The 17,391-nt window shown below is 37.3% G+C and overlaps 1 pseudogene; it reads left to right on the forward strand.

The window, feature by feature from the left end:
- The window catches only part of LOC127130878 (beta-glucosidase 13-like), a 59,618-nt pseudogene that overhangs the window by 4,637 nt on the left and 37,590 nt on the right, over nucleotides 1-17,391 (forward strand).

Raw genomic sequence — 17,391 nt, forward strand, 5'->3', positions numbered from 1 at the left:
TTTGCTTCTTTTTTCTCGTTTCTATAACCTTATAACCAAACAGAAATGTCTCATTTCAAAATAATATAAATCCTAATTGATCACTTCGTTATATATAGGTTATGATCATAATATATAATCTGGCGAGGCCAACTCCATTCGCCTATCAGGGAAGGAGTCTCATCGGCGGAATGATGATTTTGATCGACGCATGCATGATTGGTACAACAAGTACACTCTTATGATTGTTTCTAGAGATAATATATACCAGGAATGGACCAACATATAGTTTCAAAAAGGAGAAATCCGACCCCCTTATCCCTTCAGAGAGACACCCTGGTCTGACAAGTCAAAGTACTGCCGCCTCTATAAAGGCCACAACCACAACATCGAAAACTACATCAAACTGAAGGATGCCATCAAAGGATTGATCAAGCGAGGTTAGATGATCGAGTATGTGAAAGTTGTGTTACTAGAGACGCTTTGCACGTCTGACTATAGAAATCTAATCCCCAATGAAAGTCAGGGGTGTTGTCTGAGACACTTTGTACGCCCGACTACATCAATAAAATCCCAACCGAAATTCAGAGGTGTTATCGAAGATGTTTTCACGTCCGACTATAGAAATTGAATCCTCACTAAAAATAACGGTCCATCCCTTCTGGAAGATAGCCACTCTAGTGGTCGTGGTGGGTTGGCCACATGTGTTTTTGCGCATAAGCAATTGCTTATAGGATAACTATTTTGGGCCGACCATATCAACCTTAGCAACCACCATGAAGGAACCAAATTCTTTCTAGAATATTCTCAACACACGATAATTCTCCTCCTGATGATCATAAAGGATATCAATTACATTCACATCAAACGGGTCTCCGCAATATACTTCTAACAAATAGTGAGTTTATTATTTTCCTTTCTTTATATATAGAGAAGGCGTCAAATTCAGGTAACAAGTTTAAAACATAATTTCAATTCATTCTTCTTCCTCAGACACTGACTTGAGCGTTGGAGTTCTAATTTTGAAGGTTCACCCTCTTAACTGCACTGAAAGCTTATATCCACTATCACTTTCGATCCTCACTCCATTTCTGGTTTTTGAATGTAACAAATCTTAAGTATAAAAATAATAGAGAAGACTAAAATTGTTTAAATTTAAATTAAAAAATTAATTCTTTGAATGAGGTAAAATAGTAATATCAAAATGGTTTTATTTTATTATTAAAATTATACATAAATAGCAGGAAAACTGGTAACAAGTTGCGCCACTATCCCTTTTTGGATGACAAAATTATTCCTCTTAAAAAATACACTCATTGTCCTAGGAGACACAACATTGTTATGCATTCATCTTTGCACTCTCTGCAAAAGATTCACTGCTTCTAGTGCCAGAAAACCAAAAGTATAAAAGGCAAATGATATGAAAGCATGTTGATTGTTGAAACGCACTTTCTCATGCTTAGTCATTTTACTTGAAGCAATTTTGAGAGCTTCATGTCCCATAGTAAAATCTTTATTCCTTAGTCCCATTAGTGAGGAAATCCCAATCAAGTATACACATGCATGTTTCCCTCATACCCACCCATACACCTGAACATCTAATGGCTTAAATGTCGATCTCCCCTCATGTGGTACAGTCAAGAAATTCACAGACGTCTCTTCCTTCACAAATACCTTGGTACGCCTAAATATATTAAATAAGATATCTCTAACAAAGTCATGTCGGTATTTGAATCTTGAAATCTCCTTACAATAAATGGCGTGTTCCCCAAATGTATCCAAGCACGCCTTACAGAAAATAGGCAAACCTCATCAACAGAAAATAAGGGAATCATAAGTCGTTATTTAAGGATTGTACATTACTCTACATGAGACACATGTTAGCCTAGACAAACAATAGAGATAACAAGGATAAAATCTTAAGCATGTGTTGCTTGTAAATAACTAAAAACTACTTATGTCTTATGGTCGCGTCAAACTTTATATCCATGTCATGAACGTTTTTACTAAAAAGGGCACTCGCCAAAACATGTTATGATTTAGGAGGAACGATGTCCTTTCTAGTAAAATTGCTAAGGTAAAAATATGGAATCACAACACAATCCAAAGCTTTGACGAAATCAAGGTTCATACCACATATCCCACTGTCTTTCAATATATTATCCTATAACGCTCAAGATGAGTCCTAGAAGCCACAAACGCATATGAGGCAACCTCTACTGCCAAGTACAAATCCAATCTCTCATCTCTAATAGGTAAAGAAGCCACCTTTCATTGAAGGTTCCCAAAAAAAGACCTTCACCAACCACGATGTCTTCAAGTGCCTTTTGCATCTCTTAATCAAACTAAATGATTGTTTTCTCCATATGATTAGGTTGACATATTCTAAGGCCAAAAAAGAGTTTGGTGATAACAGCTCATCTAAGAAACTTCATCCCCAACACCGGCCACCCAATAACTGAAGGAAACAACTCCCCACGAAGTTCACTACCATTACACGAAGGCCAAAAGATTTCAATTTTATGAATATTCAATTCGAGACCTTCTTGGAGAGATCTCCCGAATGATGTCATGAGCTTTAGTCACCTGCTCAGAATCCCCTATAAAGGTCTCATCATCAAAATACCAGATATGAATTTGATGAATAATTAAATATAATTCAAGAACAAAAAGAAGTAATATAACGGATCACTTTGTTATACTCAAGTGATTAAGATAAAATGTCAATCCTCAAAATATAACTTTGATGTCTAACTATAAATAAATTTAATCTAAATTTTAATATATTATATATTATTTTTACGTTAAATCTATTGTTTTATTGCGTTTTATAAAATTGGTATCGATAAAAAAATTATAATTTTAAATTGTTTCAAACTGCATGTAAACCGCACTTGTCTATTTTTAATTATGACATCATATCTAGATTCAAAATTTTCTATATTTAAAAAAAGAAACTCGTAAACTTCCTAGATTTTACATTGCCCACACGACTAAGATAAACTGATGCCAAATTCTAGTCTCTGTTCCTAGTTAGTCTTTGTTGTTTATCATGTTAGTCTCCTTTTCTTTGTGGTCACAAAATTGACTATCTAATTTTCAAAGTGAAAACTAGATAAAATATAAATCTATGTTTATTTAATGAAAATATTTATTGTTTTTATTTTTATTTGTTAACCAGAATCAACTGTGATAAAAGAATGAAGAATATGATTTTTTTATTTAAAATAACCATATTTTTTAAATTAATTTCTAAAATAATCAATATTTTAAAAAAATTACTGGAATAACCACATTTACAAACAGATGCGTCAGATGAACTGACACATCCATTTAAAAGGAAGAGGAGACGCCATTGGTGCTGGCGCATGCTTTCAAAGCATTGTATGGAGGCGCCAGCAACCATAGGACTTATACATGTGCCTTGGTGTATGTGCCAAATCATCTGGCGCATACACCTTAAGATTTTTTTTTAATTTTTATTGATTTATTTAATAAATAATTAAAAAAAATATTGTAAAAAAAAATTATTCATGGTATAATAAAAGTTACATGGAATTGACAAAAATTCAATGATCGGCCCAATCGAAACGTCCCCCAGTTCCACATCTAGGCGCGTTAGTCTGTCTTCGAGGTCTCCCATGATTTTCCTAAGGTGTTTGGGGTCTTTGTGTGCTGACCTGATCCAATGATGGCTGGTGTGAAGGTCCGGTGGAAGTACCAGCGGTATTTGGTAGATGTGTCATCATTTGTTCCCAATAGTCGGGGGGCTCTGGCCAACAACGCTTCAGTAATGTAGTTCGGTGTCCATGTTTTCGTAGTTGGGTCGATGTGGTTGGGTGAATTGTGGATGGTATAGTTGCCCGAATTGGGACATTGAATCGTTTTGGAAACGAAGCAATGGTTCTTGAGGTGTACTATAGTTAAACAATGATTGAGTGTTGTGGTGATGAGATGTTTCGGTGGTCATTGGTGGGGGGCTATGATAAAGTGAATCATCTGGGTTATAGACGGTTGTGGTGGATGCGTATGATTGTTGGTGGGTAGGGTTTGATTCTTGGTTTTGAGGTTGGGTGGGTGACATGAATGGATTGTGAGGTTGAGTGTTTGGCATGAATGGGTTGCGAAGTTGGGTGTTTGGTTGTTGGATGTATGTGGTAGGGTGATGGTGTGAGGTTGGTTGTTGGGTTTGGGTGGTTTGACATTGGTGTTGGAAGGGGACTTGTTATTGGGCGTATAATGACAAAGCTAGTTGGTGTGGATCAATCAAATACCTTGGCTCAGACACAAATTGATGCGTTGTAACCGACCTAAACCATGCCATATATTGTTAAGTTGGTCTAGCACCATGTATGACTGGTTCATTTAAGATGTGTTGTCGTCGATTCTCCCAATGACGACACATCTCTTTTGCGAAGTCTCTCTAGTCGGAATAATCCTATTGGGCATCGGCTCTTTTTTGATGTCAATCTCCAAACACGTCGGAGGTTCTGGAATTTGTTGCTGCATGTTGAACTACAGTTTTACCCGGTCACTCTGGTGCGTCTCCACAGTAGTGAACCGGATAATTGGTGTCTTTGCTCTCCAAACCGCAACATCATCATGGTTAACCTGATGATCAAGACTCGGATATGGCCTCCAGATAAACTGTTCAATAATACGACATGATTAGATAATAAATAATTTGATAAGTATTTTTAAATTAAAATAGAGTGGTGTAGGAGTATTACATTGTATAGTCCAATGTGGTCCAATAGATTGCGATAGACTACTATAGTGTGTTTCAGACACCTATTGTAGTTCATCCATTTAACTGACGGCCTAGATCATAAACAATTGAAAAATATTATTTACAGTTAATTATAATATAAAGTCTAATTAATTAAATGGTAAAGTGTTAAACTTTCTTTGTTGCAAATGGGAAAATGAATGGGTTCTCGTTTACCGGGGTGACTGACGACATTCTTGACCAACCCCATGCTTGTAGCAAATACGCACATGAATAAAAAGTACAAGTATTTTTTTGGCATTTTTACACATCACACTGCATAGATTGGCCAAAATTGCTAAACCCTAACTATATGTGCTTACCTATTTAATGTTGCGTAACAAGGGTAAATACATAATATTTACCGTATTACCAGTATTTTCAGAAAATAAAAAAATACCAAATAAAATCATAATATAACACCGAGCTTTAATTATTTTTTCGTACTCGGTTGATTCTTCGGTCAATATTATACTCGTATAATATTGTTTGAGATATTTTAAATTTATACCTTTCCCCCTGACTTGATCGGATGTATCTCCCTCAGCTTGGTCGTCACACAAAGGGGCATCCAATAATTCATTGCAGATAAAGTTATCATGGTTAACTCTACCATTCACGGTCTTACCATCTATAGTAAATCCATTAACATGTAGACGTCCTCAAGTGTGACGGTACACTCACCGAAATGAATAGGTTGAATAGGTACGCAACATGTGAAGCATTGGATTGGATGCATGCATGTGACAAGAGAGTATGCGCCTAAGGCTATGACGCATGCTTGCTTTATGACATGCATGGTCACATGCGCCAAGGCTAGTGGCGCATGCATGTCTTTTTTTGCATGCAATGAAGAGGTGCCAAAGGCATGGGCGCCTAGGTTGCTTTATGCGCAATTGGAATGGGCGTCTGCTTTGGATTATTAGGGCACATATTCCTTGTGAGATTCCTTATGTGCAGGCGGATGCTTTGTGTGCAGAGATTCTACCAGGCGCATGCATTGTATTATCTTGTCTCTGCATGGATTATTTGCATTGCATTGTCTTGTCTTTGTAGATGAATTGCATGATCAGTGCATACAATGTTTACCCTATTTAATTGCTTATGAATAACAGATCAATGCATTCACCATTAGTAGAAACACTAAAGTTACATTTAAAAAAATGCTTTCCTCACCACATTACATGATCAGTGACCATACCGAAGGTGAAATATTTAAGCATCAATTATTCAGTTTTTGTTTTCGCAACAAAGAAGTAACTTGGTTTATAATAAACTTGTTGGTGTAAACCCTAGAGGTCAATACTTTTGGTACTTGTATCGAATTATTTATTAATAATAAAAGGTTTTTTTATTTATTATGTTTGTTTAATAAAGTCACTAGAATAGCTAGTCCGTTTAATGTATCAAGTGTGACTTAATCATGAGATCCATTAAACATAAGGACACTATTCTTAATGTATCCGTAGTCGAATTTTGTTGTGAAGTGAGATAAAATTAAAGCATTAAGATTATTATGTATATAGATTGATGATCACATCTCATGGATCATGGATAAGGAGTTATCAAGTCTTAAACATAGGTATGAATATTAGGAGTAATATTTATACTGGATTGAACCACTATGAGAATACTATATAGAATGTTATGCAAAGTGTCATAAGCTATTCTCATGGTCATAATGGTGTATACCACCCTTTGACCTGAAACCACTATGGACCATAAATGTAGAGTAGAGTGCTTTATTGCTGATCAAACATTGTCCGTAACTGGATGACCATAAAGACAATTGATGGGTACTCCACGAAGCATGTTGAGGGACATGAGTGACCTAGATGCAATTTGCCCATCCTGCATAACAAGATAAATGTCTACGGGCCCAATATTGAACTGGAAAAGGATGACACGATCTATGTCTTGTGTTCAATATAGACATAAGGGTAAAAGGGTAAAAGGGTAATTGTACATATAAGTATTATCACAAAAGGATTTGTCAGATCACATGACATTTTCATGTCTTGGGTAACAGTGATGTGTTGCTAGATATCACTCACTGTTTATTATGTTAAATATGTGATTTAATATAATTGTCAATGTCGCAAAAACCTATAGGGTCACACATAAAAGGACAGATTGATGAGAGATAGAGTAAATAAGGAACACCGTAAGGTACGGTGTACTTAAGTGAATTGTAGAACATCGTAAGGTACGGTGTACTTAAGTAGAATATGAAATATGGTAAGGTACCACACGCTTAAGTGATTTTGGTATATCATAAGATATGGACCACATACACTTAAGTGGGCTTTTTAGCTTGCAGCCCACACAAGTGGTTTTATAAATAGAACCCTTGTGCATAAGCATTTGTTCATATGAAATTTCACTTCTCTCTCTCTCTCTCACTCACTCACTCACTCAAAGCCTTCATTCGTAGCAGCTAGCACTCAGACTGAAGGAATTTGTTTATGCGAACTTAGTAGAGGCGTTGTCACCATTCAACGTTCGTGATCACTCCTTAGATCTGCATCAAAGGTTTCAATCGCCACAAGAGGTAACAATTCTATCACTGATCATGCTCATTCATAAGGATCACTAAAGGAGAAATTTTTAATTTCAGCTGCGTTTTGGATCGCTATTCTCCTTAATCCGTTGTCGCACACGGGTCAAAAACGAGTAATAATATATAGTAAACGGAAAGCGATACCTTGAGTATCGTATCGCAAGGACTCTTGGCAAATTAACCAAGTATGAAAAAAATATGGGGGTTTCGATTCGATTTAGAATAAGTGATTATAAAAAGTGATTAAAAAAAGTGATTCAAATAAGCGATTATAAAATAAGTCAATCTAATGTTTTCGGTTTCCAGCTAATCATAGGTTTTTACCTTCCAATTCCCTAAGCGGTTCCGATATCTACTCAATTCAATTTCGATTGACAAGCGCAATAGATATATGATAGATTGATATTCCTATATTCCGAATTAAGCAAACACAATTTACAAACGCAATTTAATGACAAAACGACGGAAACGAAGATTAATAGTTAGGAATACAATCATACGAATTTAATCAAAACCATTCCATAAAATACAGATTAAGCAAATAAATTTTCATAGAATAGAGTTGAAAGAGAAACAAAATTAAATTAATAGGATAAAAACCTCAAAGCCTTGGAAATTCGGTTACAGCAGATTGACTCTAGAAGATTAGTTCCTCTTCATGATCGCACAAAACAAAAAGTTATCGTGAATAAGGTGTCTCAAAATTACAGTGCAACAACTTCTCCTTTTAAACAAAATAAGGGTTGCACTTATAATTCAAACTGGGCCGAAAAATCTAAATTCAGCCCAACAAATGGCCCAAAAGAAATTATTTCCTAAAATACGAAACTTCAACGAATTATTTGAGACTTATTCACTCCGAATCAACTTTTAGCTTCAACACAAAAGTTGTATCTCTTTCTCTCATCTTTCCAACGCATGTCATAACACACAAAACGACATCCCGTAGCTCAAGTTATGATCCAAACAGTGAACGGGTATCAAATAACCGCTAAAACTTAAAATAGCAAACGAAAATAGATTAAAGGCAATCATGAACTTAAATCTAAAAACATAATCAAATAGTAAAATAAGTAAAATAAAGTATATAAATATCTGAGTACAATTATAGAAGAATGATCATCAAAATTCACTGATCAAATTCCCCTACACTTGAACTTTTGCACTCCGAGCAAAATTACAATTTCAAAGCAAAAGGAAAGAAAACAGAGCATGCACTTCCAAAAGTATTTAAGATACAAGGTACATGCTGTTGGTGTAAGCCCTAGAGGCCAATACTTTTGGTACTTGTATCAAATTATTTATTAATAATAAAAGGCTTTTTCTTTATTATGTTTGTTTAATAAAGTCCCTGGAATAGTTAGTCTGTTTAATGTATCAAGTATGACTTAATCATGAGATCACATTAAACATAAGGACACTATTCTTAAAGTATCCGTAGTCGAGCTTTAGTGTGAAGTGGGATAACATTAAAGCATTAAGACTATTATGTTTGTAGACTGATGATCACATCTCATGGATCATGGATAAAGAGTTATCAAGTCTTAAACATAGGTATGAATATTATGAGTAATATTTATACCGGATTGACCCGCTATGAGAATACTATATAGAAAGTTATGAAAAGTGTCATAAGTTATTCTCATAGTGATAATAGTGTATACCACTCTTCGACCTGAAACCACTATGGATCCTAGATGTGGAGTCGAGTGCTTTATTGCTGATCCAACATTGTGCGTAACTGGATAACCATAAAGACAGTTGATGGGTACCCCACGAAGCATGCTGAGGGACATGAGTGTCCTAGATGGAATTTGCCCATCCTGCGTAACAGGATAAATGTCTATGGACCCAATATTGAACTAGACAAGGATGACACGGTCTATACCTTGTGTTCAATATAGACATAAGGGCAAAAGGGTAATTATACACATAAGTATTATCACAGAAGGTTTTGTCAGATCACATGACATTTTCGTGTCTTGGGTAGCAGTGATGTGTTGCTAGATACCGCTCACTGTTTATTGTGTTAAATACGTGATTTAACATAATTGCCAACGCCGCGAAAACCTACAGGGTCACACACAAAGGACGGATTGATGAGAGATAGAGTAACTAAGGAATACCGTAAGGTACGGTGCCCTTAAGTGAGTTATGGAACATTGTAAGGTACGGTGTACTTAAGTAGAATACGAAATATGGTAAGGTACCATGGGCTTAAGTGATTTTGGGCATATTATAAAATATGGGCCAAAATACACTTAAGTGGGCTTTTAGCTTGAAGCCCACACAAGTGGTTCTATAAATAGAACCCTTGTGCAGAAGCATTCATTGCGGTTGCATTATTTTCGTTTTCTCTCTCTCTCTCTCTCTCTCTCTCTCTCTCTCTCTCTCTCTCTCTCTCTCTCTCTCTCTCTCTCTCTCTCTCTCTCTCTCTCACTCACTCAAAGCCTTCATTCGTACCAGCTAGCACTGTGATTGAAGGAATCCGTTCGTGTGGACTGAGTAGAGACGTTGTCATCGTTCAACGTTCGTGATCGCTCCGTGGATCTGCATCAAGGGTTTTGATCGTCACAAGAGATCTGCACCAAAGGTTTCGATCATCACAAGAGGTAAATATTCTATCACTGATCATGACCATTCGTAAGGATCTCTAAAGGAGATTTTTTTTTTATTTCCGCTGCGTTTTGGACCGCAATTCTCCTTCAGTGGTATCAGAGCCACTTACGAAACCATGACTCAGATAGCTGTTTATTTTCTGTATTAATATGATTAAAAGACAGAATGAATCAATTAATGAAACGAGTAATTAAATTTGGCATCATGAGTGTACGAGTTGGATGATTGATGTTGACTATGCTTCGGAATCCGACATTAGTATGGTGAAGCAGCGATACATCGATCGTCCATAGGTTACGCAATTGAGACCGATCAACTTATATATGATATAAGTAATCCTAATGCAAAATACGGTATATGTGATATACTGTTTCTGTTTCGTTCATTCGAACACTAAATGATTGTTTTCCTTTGAGCGATCAATGGTCATTTGCTTCGGAATCCGACATTAGTATGGTGAAGTAATGACCTGTTGATCAATCATACTGAATCAACAATCGAGGTGTGTTTGACGGTCTGAAATTGGCGCATTAGGGTTGGTGACGGTGCAAGGGTTGTGCCGTCAAGGAGTTGTGAATTTAGGGTTTTTTGGAAGAGGTCCGTAGACTGTTTCAAAGCTCTATTAGTTTGGCCGCGTGAAGCTCGTGTGACGAGTGTAACAGGCGTAACAAACTGGATGCGTGACGGTCGTAACACGCCCATGACGGTCGTCACACTCACATTGCCTGTGACGGTCGTCACACGCCTGTGACGGTCGTCACACGCCTGTGACGGTCGTCACACTCCCAGAGTCAAAATTTTGGGGTTCCTGTTTTGTGACTACCCCCGGCTAACTCTGCGTAATGTGATCGGTCGCCGAAATTTAATTTGGTTTTAATTAATTAAAGGAATTAAAAATTAATAATAATAATGTGATTGTTATTATTGCCTTGTTGTGATCAGTTATGGCCTTAGTTATCCTTTATTTTATTTTGGGTTTTAAATACGACCTGCGTGTCGTGCCATTCCTTTTGATCTTTTAATGTAACTTCTTTCCTCATCTCAATCCCTCGTATGTAAAACGAGTTTCTTCTGTAATGTAATGATATGAAGAAAAGAAGAATTCAATATCAAAGGAGAATAAGGATATGAAGAAAGAGAAGAATTCAAGATCAAAGGAGGACAACCTTGAAGATCTTGCTTGAAGAAGCTTAGAGAAGAATTCAATACTAAAGGAGGACAACCTTGAAGATCTTGCTTGGAGAAGCTTAGATCGTCATTAGGTTAGCTTAGGTTCTCTCATTGGCTTGGGAGAACAATTTCGCTAGGGGCCATAACTGTTTCATTATGTATGTATGTTGATGCATGTGAATGTATGTTGATGCATGTGAGAGACGATTTATATGATAAACAAGCCGGTGAGATCATAACAATTGCAATTCCCTCAAACTAAAATATTAAGTTTATGCTTTCCAAGTTTTAGCACTCATCAAGACTAGTATCGAATAATGTAGGTTTCGCCAAAGCGAGGTGCATGTTCTATATTGGTAAAGTGCGATGGGATAATTGTAATATCCAACTGCTAAAACAATGGGTCAAACTTAACTAAACAAATTATGATAATATTATATATGTTTGCTTTCCAAGTTTTAGCACTCATCAAGACTAGTATCGAATAATGTAGGTTTCGCCAAAGCGAGGTGCATGTTCTATATTGGTAAGGTGTGATGGGATAATTGTAATATCCAACTGCTAAAACAATGGGTCAAACTTAATTATAATTTTCTTATATATGTTTAGAAGCAAGAGTTGGGAATGATCCATATGATGGATTGGAATAAGGAGTTATTCACCCAACTGAAATTTTCGAGAGTTGTATGAGATACAATCGGAAGGAGTTCCTACCTAAATAACCTAGTTCTGTGTAATCCGCCTACGCGGACTTAGAACGAAGTGAAATATGGATCTCGACCCACTAGAAAATCTTCCAACGGGATTTTCCGAATCAAATGATGAGGGTCATTTGTTTTGAGTAAAATAGTGGGAGCATATTTAATTAAAGGCCTAATTAAATATGTTATTGATACTTATATTTTCTTTGATTCTTATGTAGATTATCATGACAACAAACACCTCTAACAACATCTTGCGATCAATCCTTGACAAGGAAAAATTGTCTGGGACAAATTTCCTGGATTGGCACCGAAACCTGAGGATTATCCTCAAACATGATAAAAAGCTGTATGTCTTGGAGACTCCTGTTCCTGAAGAGGAACCTCCTAGTTCTGCACCTAAGGCAGAAAGAGATGCTTATAAGAAGCATGTCGATGATGCCAATGAAACTGCTTGTCTCATGCTAGCTACCATGAACTCAGAATTGCAAAAGCAACATGAGAACATGTCAGCGTTCGATATGATCGAACACCTGAAGTTGCTCTATCAAGAGCAAGCAAGGCATGAGAGGTTTGAAGTTTCAAAAGCCCTTTTTCAAAGCAAGTTAGCTGAGGGAGCCCCTGTAAGTCCCCATGTGCTCAAGATGATTGGGTATGTGGAAAACCTTGAAAGGTTGGGTTTTCCCCTCGGAAAGGAACTTGCGACTGATTTGATCTTGCAATCGTTGCCAGATAGATTCAGTCAATTTGTCCTAAATTTCAATATGAATGATATGGATAAATCTCTTCCTGGACTGCTAGGCACGTTAAGAACAGCTGAGCAGAATCTGAAGACAAAAGGGAAGTCCATTCTGATGATAGGAAATGGAAAGAGACAGAACAAAAGGCCCACCAAGCAGGGTGATAAAGGGAAAGGCAAGCAAGTTGCCAAACCCAGACCCACTGTTGCTGCTTTGAAGCCTACTGGAGGCATAGCAAAGGCAGGCACCTGCTTCCATTGCGGTAAGACCGGACACTGGAAGAGAAACTGCCCAAAGTACCTGGAAGATACGAAGAATGGAGTAGAGACTTCAACTTCAGGTAATTTTGTTATTGAAATAAATTTATCTACTTCGGCATCATGGATATTAGATACTGGATGCGGTTCTCACATTTGTACAAATGTGCAGGGGCTAAAAAGAAGTAGAGATTTGGCAAAAGGTGAAGTTGACCTACGAGTTGGCAATGGAGCAAAGGTTGCTGCTTTAGCCGTAGGAACTTATGTATTAACTTTACCTAGTGGTTTAATAATTCAGTTAGAGAACTGTTATTATGTACCTGCAATTAGCAGGAATATTATTTCCATTTCTTGTTTGGACAAGTTTGGTTTTTCATTTATAATAAAGAACAATTGTTTCTCAATTTATTTGAATTATATATTCTATGCTACTGCACAAATGAGCAATGGACTGTATGTCCTTGATCTCGAAATGCCTATATATAACATTAATACTAAAAGGATGAAACCTAACGAGTTAAATCCAACTTACCTTTGGCATTGTCGATTAGGCCACATAAATGAGAAACGCATTTCCAAACTCCATAAAGATGGACTCTTGGACTCTTTTGATTATGAATCATATGAGACATGCAGATCTTGTTTAATTGGAAAGATGACAAAGTCTCCATTCACAGGAAAAGGTGAAAGAGCTAATGATCTTTTGGCCCTCATACATACTGATGTATGTGGACCACTGAACATACCAGCCAGAGGAGGTTTTCAATACTTCATCACATTCACTGATGATTTCAGTAGATATGGTTATGTGTATTTAATGAAACACAAATCACAGTCCTTTGAAAAGTTCAAGGAATTCAAGAATGAAGTACAAAACCAACTAGGTAAGAATATTAAAACTCTTCGATCAGATCGAGGTGGTGAGTATTTAAGCCTAGAGTTTGATGACCATCTGAAAGAGTGTGGGATCCTATCCCAACTTACTCCTCCTGGAACACCCCAATGGAATGGTGTATCTGAGAGAAGAAATCGAACCCTGTTAGACATGGTCCGATCCATGATGAGTCACGCCGATCTTCCAAACTCCTTTTGGGGACATGCACTATTGACAGCAGCTTACACACTTAACCGTGTTCCATCCAAGAAGGTTGATAAGACACCATATGAGATATGGAGTGGTAAGAAACCACATATGTCTTACATGAAGATTTGGGGTTGCGAGGTTTATGTGAAACGATAAATTTCAACTAAGCTTGAGCCCAAATCTGACAAATGCTTATTTGTGGGGTATCCTAAAGAAACAAAGGGGTATTACTTCTACAATCCTTCTGAGGGCAAAGTATTTGTCGCTCGAACTGGAGTTTTCCTAGAAAAGGATTTTATTTCCAAAGGAACCAGTGGGAGGAAAGTAGAGCTTGAAAAAATTCAAGGATCACAAAGCATAGATACACCTATGGAGGAATTAGAGCAGGAAACACAAGAAGTTGTGGAAGAGCAACCTGCTCAAGTAGAACAAGACCAGCGTAGGTCAAGCAGGATACGTCAACTACCTGAGAGATATGGATATCTCATAACTGATCAAGGTGATGTATTACTCATGGATCAAGATGAGCCTGTGACCTACCAAGAGGCCATAACTGGTCCCGAGTCTGAGAAGTGGCTAGAAGCCATGAAATCTGAAATGGATTCCATGTACACAAACCAAGTTTGGACCTTGGTAGAGCCTCCTGTAGGAATTAACCCTATAGGATGCAAGTGGGTCTTCAAAAAGAAGACTGACATGGATGGTAAGGTACATACCTATAAGGCAAGACTGGTTGCAAAAGGATATAAACAAATTCATGGGATTGACTATGATGAAACCTTTTCACCAGTTGCAATGCTTAAATCTGTTCGGATTTTACTTGCTATAGCTGCATATCATGATTATGAAATATGGCAGATGGATGTCAAAACTGCTTTCCTTAATGGAAATCTTCTTGAGGATGTGTACATGACACAACCTGAAGGATTTGACATACCAGAGGAAGCCCAAAAGATATGTAAGCTACAAAGATCAATCTATGGATTGAAGCAAGCTTCCAGAAGCTGGAATCTTCGTTTTGATGAAATAGTAAAACAATATGGATTCATCAAGAACGAAGATGAGCCTTGTGTCTACAAGAAGGTTAGTGGGAGCATGATCGTTTTCCTGGTATTGTATGTAGATGACATATTACTCATTGGAAACGATATCCCTACCCTACAACAAGTAAAGTCTTGGTATGGGAATTGCTTTTCTATGAAGGACCTAGGTGAAGCAGCCTATATATTAGGAATCAGAATCTATAGAGATAGATCACAAAAACTGCTTGGCCTAAGTCAGAGTACATACATAGACAAAGTGTTGAGACGCTTTAATATGCATGATTCCAAGAAAGGATTCATACCTATGCAACATGGCCCGTGTCTATCAAAAACACAATCCCCTTTAACTAAGGAAGAAAGGGATCGCATGAATAAGATTCCATATGCATCTGCAATAGGATCTATTATGTATGCCATGTTATATACTCGACCAGATGTCTCGTATGCTTTAAGTGCAACGAGTAGGTACCAATCTGATCCTGGTGATGCTCATTGGGTGGCTGTCAAGAATATCCTTAAGTATTTAAGAAGGACTAAGGACTCATTCTTGATATATGGAGGTCAGGAAGAGTTGGCTGTAATTGGATACACCGATGCTAGCTTCCAGACAGATAAGGATGACTTTAGATCGCAATCTGGTTATATGTTTTGTTTAAACGGTGGCGCTGTGAGCTGGAAAAGTTCAAAGCAAGATACAGTTGCTGATTCTACAACCGAGGCCGAGTATATTTCTACCTCAAGTGCAGCAAAGGAAGCTGTTTGGATCAAAAAGTTCATTAGTGAACTTGGCATAGTTCCTAGCATTGTGGATCCCATTGGTCTCTACTGTGATAACAATGGTGCTATCGCACAAGCCAAGGAGCATAGATCTCACCAACGATCCAAACACATACTTAGGCGTTATCATCTCATTCGAGAGATAATAGATAGAGGAGATGTAAAAATATGCAGAGTACCTACACTTGACAATATTGTTGACCCACTAACAAAGCCTCTTGCACAGCAGAAGCATGATGGCCATACTAGATCTATGGGTATTAAGGGTATGCCTGATTGGCTCTAGTGCTAGTGGGAGATTGTTGGTGTAAGCCCTAGAGGCCAATACTTTTGGTACTTGTATCGAATTATTTATTAATAATAAAAGGCTTTTTCTTTATTATGTTTGTTTAATAAAGTCCCTGGAATAGTTAGTCTGTTTAATGTATCAAGTATGACTTAATCATGAGATCACATTAAACATAAGGACATTATTCTTAAAGTATCCGTAGTCGAGCTTTAGTGTGAAGTGGGATAACATTAAAGCATTAAGACTATTATGTTTGTAGACTGATGATCACATCTCATGGATCATGGATAAAGAGTTATCAAGTCTTAAACATAGGTATGAATATTATGAGTAATATTTATACCGGATTGACCCGCTATGAGAATACTATATAGAAAGTTATGAAAAGTGTCATAAGTTATTCTCATAGTGATAATAGTGTATACCACTCTTCGACCTGAAACCACTATGGATCCTAGATGTGGAGTCGAGTGCTTTATTGTTGATCCAACATTGTCCGTAACTGGATAACCATAAAGACAGTTGATGGGTACCCCACGAAGCATGCTGAGGGACATGAGTGTCCTAGATGGAATTTGCCCATCCTGCGTAACAGGATAAATGTCTATGGGCTCAATATTGAACTAGACAAGGATGACACGGTCTATACCTTGTGTTCAATATAGACATAAGGGCAAAAGGGTAATTATACACATAAGTATTATCACAGAAGGTTTTGTCAGATCACATGACATTTTCGTGTCTTGGGTAGCAGTGATGTGTTGCTAGATACCGCTCACTGTTTATTGTGTTAAATACGTGATTTAACATAATTGTCAACGCCGCGAAAACCTACAGGGTCACACACAAAGGACAGATTGATGAGAGATAGAGTAACTAAGGAATACCGTAAGGTACGGTGCCCTTAAGTGAGTTATGGAACATCGTAAGGTACGGTATACTTAAGTAGAATACGAAATATGGTAAGGTACCATGGGCTTAAGTGATTTTGGGCATATTATAAAATATGGGCCAAAATACACTTAAGTGGGCTTTTAGCTTGAAGCCCACACAAGTGGTTCTATAAATAGAACCCTTGTGCAGAAGCATTCATTGCAGTTGCATTATTTTCGTTTTCTCTCTCTCTCTCTCACTCAAAGCCTTCACTCATACCAGCTAGCACTGTGATTGAAGGAATCCGTTCGTGTGGACTGAGTAGAGACGTTGTCATCGTTCAACGTTCGTGATCGCTCCGTGGATCTGCATCAAGGGTTTTGATCGTCACAAGAGATCTGCACCAAAGGTTTCGATCATCACAAGAGGTAAATATTCTATCACTGATCATGACCATTCGTAAGGATCTCTAAAGGATAATTTTTTTATTTATTTCCGCTGCGTTTTGGACCGCAATTCTCCTTCACATGC

Source organism: Lathyrus oleraceus, chromosome 3, assembly GCF_024323335.1.
Source record: "Lathyrus oleraceus cultivar Zhongwan6 chromosome 3, CAAS_Psat_ZW6_1.0, whole genome shotgun sequence".
In the NCBI taxonomy this organism is placed as follows: domain Eukaryota; kingdom Viridiplantae; phylum Streptophyta; class Magnoliopsida; order Fabales; family Fabaceae; genus Lathyrus; species Lathyrus oleraceus.